Here is a 4,941-nt window from a genome sequence, read left to right on the forward strand (position 1 = left end):
CGTTAAAAAGGCCTCAGGACAGTACCCCTTGTTCAGGACCTCCGCATCATCAACGCGGGGGTCGTCCCCATTTCCCCAGTAGTCCCCAATCCCTACACCCTTCTCTCTCACATTCCCCCTACCACCACCCATTTTTCGGTCCTCGACCTCAAGGATGCCTTCTTCACCATACCCCTCCACCCGGATTCCCACTTCCTATTCGCCTTTACCTGGGAGGACCCTGTTTCCAATACCGCTCAACAACTGACCTGGACGGTCCTCCCCCAAGGATTCCGGGACAGTCCTCACCTATTTGGACAAGCATTAGCTGCAGACCTACTCGCTTGCAATTTAACTCCCTCCACCCTTTTACAATATGTAGACGATCTTCTGATCTGCTCACCAACCAAGGCCGATTGCCTCACGGCCACCACCCTCCTACTGAATTTCCTTTGCAGCAAGGGATATCGGGTATCCGCCAAGAAGGCACAAATAGCCACCTCGTCTGTCACTTACCTTGGCCTCCTAGTCACCCCGACCCATCGAGCCATTACCACCGACAGGCTACAGGCTCTTCGGGGCCTGCAGCCCCCTAACTCGGCGGCTGAAATCCAGTCATTTCTGGGACTGGTAGGCTTCTTTCGCCACTGGGTCCCAGGCTTTGCCCTTCTAGCCAAACCGCTCTATCTGGCGGCCAAAGAAACGCCCGAGGGGCCCTTGACATCCCCCGAAGGCGTTTGCCAGGCCTTCTCGGCCCTCCTGAAGGCCCTCTGCTCAGCATCGGCCCTGGCCTTACCTAATCCCTCACGACCTTTTGTCCTATATACTGAGGAGAGACACCACTTAGCTCTTGGAGTCTTAGCCCAACCGACGGGTCCAACTCTGGTCCCGGTAGCCTCTCTCTCCAGACAGTTGGACCCCACGGTTCGCGGATGGCAACCCTGCCTCCGAGCTCTTGCAGCTGCAGCCGATCTCACCACCGAGGCTCTGAAAATCAACCTCCAACAACCATTACAGGTCTTCTCTCCCCATCGCCTTACAGACCTTCTCTCACACCAGGCTCTGGCCCATCTTGGGCCCTCCCGACTCCAGCTGTGACCCGTCCCGCAGGTCGAGCAACAAGGACTCTAGAGGGGGAGTGAGGATGAGGAGGGACAAGAGACACGAGAAATGGAGACAAGACAGGGCTCTGATCAAGTCTCGTTTATTCTGGGGAAATTTACACAATATATAGGGCAGGAAAAACAAGAGCATTTGTTATCAAGCGATAGTTATTGAGTAACCACCCCAAGCACGGGTGAAACAAAAGACTGAGTAAATGGTTCAAAATGCAGAGATAAAGCAGAGATATCCTGCCTTGGGGCAGAAGATGGCAGAGCAGATTTTACTTAAAGAAATGTAGAGATAAAGAAATGCAGAAGGCAGAGATATCCTGCCTTGGGGAAGGTGATGGCAGAGCAGATTTTAACAAGATGGATGCCATGCAAAATGTCTCCCACACAGCTGTACCACCTCCTCTTTATAGAAAACCCCTCTATCACCCCCTCCAACTGTAGCCCTCTCAATCCAGCTACCCTCCTTCCCGTCTCTGACCTGCCCGTCTCTACACACTCCTGCCTCAAAATCTTAGAGCAATCTAAACCTCCCCCTTTTCATGGCTCTCTCTCCTCCAGGAGGGTCTAATACTAGCCAGTCTCACTGGGGCAGGCAACCTCTCATCTTGTTTAGTGTGTGCAGCCTTAGGAAAACCTCCTCTGACTGCGGTCCCCTATCCCCCCCCGCTCTCAACTGCTCCGGGACGTCCACCGCACCAAAACTCATGACTCCTCTTGCCGATGTAGCCCTATATATGCCTCCTGATCTCTCTCAAATTCCCTTTTGTTACAGTAACAGTTCATCCAACCTTTGCAATGTCACACAATCTCACCCTGGCTGGTTTGGCTCAGCGGTTAGAGCGTCCGCCTGGGGTCCGGAGAGGCCCGGGTTCGGTTCCCGCTAAGGGCATGTACCTCGGTTGCAGTTTGTCCCCGGCCCTGGTTGGTCGTGCGGGTGGCAGCCACTCGATGTGTCCCTTTCACATCAATGTTTCCCTCTCTCTCTCTTCCTCTCTCTCCCTCCCACTCTGTCTGTACAAAAAATGGAAAAATGTCCTCGGATGAGGATTAAAAAAAAACAAACAATGTCACACAATCTCCCACTTTCAACTTAACTGCCCCTAAAGGCTATTTCTTCTGGTGTAATCATACCTTATCGAAAACCCTCTCGACCCCCTTGGATCCCACTCTTCTCTGCCTGCCTGTCACCCTAACCCCCCAACTCATGGTCTACACACCTGCTGAATTCCAACAAAAATACATATATTACAACCCGAAACAAAAGCGGGCAATCTTTTTACCCCTTTTAGTAGGACTCTCCCTCTCAGCCTCGGCTGTCGCCGCTGGACTGGGAGGGGGTGCCCTGGCACACTCCTTAGTCACCTCAGGACGCTTAGAATCTCAATTTCAGATTGCTATTGACAGCTCGGCTGAGTCCCTAGCTTCTCTCCAGAGGCAGATCACCTCCCTGGCCCAGCTGTCGATGCAGAATCGAAGGGCCCTGGACCTCCTCACAGCGGAACACGGAGGAACCTGTCTCTTTCTTGGGGAAGAATGTTGCTATTATATCAACGAATCAGGTTTGGTAGAAACCCGCATTGAAACCCTCCACCAGCTAAGTTCAGAACTAAAAAAACAAAAGTTCTCAGTAGACGCCTCCTCCTGGTGGAATTCCTCCATGTACTCCTTACTCCTCCCCCTCCTCGGCCCAACCATCATCATAATAATTATACTGCTAATTGCCCCCTGTTTTCTCCGCTTCATCCAGGACAGATTCGCACAGCTCACAGGGACAATAGAGGTCCACCAAATGATGCTACAACATTACCAGCCTCTGACCAGTCCCCCGGACTCGGACCACCCTCCCCCTGACGCCGCCCCCGTCCAGCAGGAAGGAGTCAGAAAGACGACCTGGCCCCTGTTCCTATATCACAGAGTCGGGAATGTCCGAGAGCCTGGGAACTGGCACCAGGCAAACTGCTCAGCCGTTACCTCGCTTACCCAACCTAAACTCCCTCCCTGTTTCAGGAGTTGTTTGCCCCGAACTCATAGATCAACTCCTGTCCCATTCTCCTGTCCTAGTCCAGGAACTGTTTGCTCCGGGACAATAGACTCACATTCCAGGGGCCCCCATGCGTAGCCCCTCAGGACCTAACCTAACAACAAGTTCCCGCTGCCACAGGCGCGGATATAAAAATCACAAACCCCAGCATCGGGCGCGGCTTCTCGGACTCGACCCCCGGAGTCTGTGAGCCCGACCGGAGTGCACCCAATGAAGCCCGATTTCTGCTTATTCGGCTGTTTGGCTCTTCGGTTTCTTCCCACCTCCCACAGGCGGCGCCTGGCTACCTTACACTCACCCTACATGAAGCAAAGTATAGAAGAGACAGAGGAGCTGCTGTTTGAGGTTGAGCCTTGAGCAGGGTTTGGTGGACTGTCAGGCAGTCACAGAAGAGCGAGCGATGAGGAGGAACTAAGGATTCACAGACTGATCTGGGGAAAGAAAGGAAACAGTGGGCAGGTCAACCACGAGAGCTTCTGGAAGGAGATGAACTTTGAATTAGGGATAGAAAACTTCGGAGAGAGAAGAAAAGGCGACCTAGACAGGACATGCAGTATTCATCCAGGTGAAACACCAGGTCGCAGGGCTGGGCCTACCAAACAGCACAGAAGCCCAGCTGCCCTTTCCCTGAGGTCTCTTCTCAGCTGTTCCTCAGAGGCCTCTCCCCTTCCCACCTCACTAAACTGTCACTGGCAGGAAAAGTTCTCCAGCTGGGCTTTGATACCCCAGTGTGGATGTAAGTGACCGTTGTGGGAGACTTTTGCATGGCATCCATTCTGTTGCAGTCTGCTCTGCTGTCTCTGGCCCCAGGGCGGGGTCTCTCTGAATACAGTGTCTGCATTCCTCTAGATAATTGTTTACTCCATTCTTTGCTTATCATTTGTTCCAACTGGGGTATTTACTGGAATTGGCTTCAGGTGGGATACTCATTAACTGTTTCACCTGTTTTTCCCCTCTATATTATGTGAACTCCCCCTGAATAAACGAGACTTGATCAGAATCCTGTCTTGTCTCCATTTCTCGTGTCTCTTGTCCCTCCCTCATCCTCACTCCCCCTCTAGAGTCCTCATTGCTCGACCTGCGGGGAACTGGGAAAAGCAAGGGCATTTGTTTAGAGTAGAGGGTCTCTGTTTCTGAGAAGGTCAATGGGAAAGGAAGTGAGCGAGTCACGCAGGTGAAACCTCCAAGGCGGAAAGAGTTGAGATTTGAAACTGCAGAAAAAGTGTGTGGCTGCATTTATCACTGCTTAGGACAGTAGGTGTGCAATGAATGGTCGTTGAATTGGTGACATCTTTATGGACTCTGAAAAGTTTCACCCGAAAAGAGAGCAACATGGTGAAAATGGTGTTTAGAAAAATTATTCTAATGTGAGAACTTGGATGGAAGCAGCAAGGGTTGGTGGGATGAGTATTTTTAAACAACTTTATTGAGATGCCATTCACATATCATACTATTCACTCACTTAAAGTCCACTTATTTAATTGGGTCAAAGGTAAGCACAACCATTGACCCATCATCACAGCTGATTTAGGAAAATTTCCCTCACCTCCAGAAGAAATCCCATATCCTTTATCCAGCACCCTCTATGTCCCTGCCCCTCAGCACTAATGAACCTACTTTCTATCCTTTGGGGTTTCCTATCCAGACTTCCATGTGAATTTCCATTTATATATAAGTGGCCTTCCAATTGACATAGTGTTTTCAAGATTCACCTATGTTGTACCACATATCAGTACGTCATCCGTTTTTACCGTGGGATAATACTCCACCATATGTGTATACCACATTTTATTAATTCAAATGTTC

This window comes from Molossus molossus, unplaced genomic scaffold (genome assembly GCF_014108415.1).
Source record: "Molossus molossus isolate mMolMol1 unplaced genomic scaffold, mMolMol1.p scaffold_m16_p_21, whole genome shotgun sequence".
NCBI classification, from domain to species: domain Eukaryota; kingdom Metazoa; phylum Chordata; class Mammalia; order Chiroptera; family Molossidae; genus Molossus; species Molossus molossus.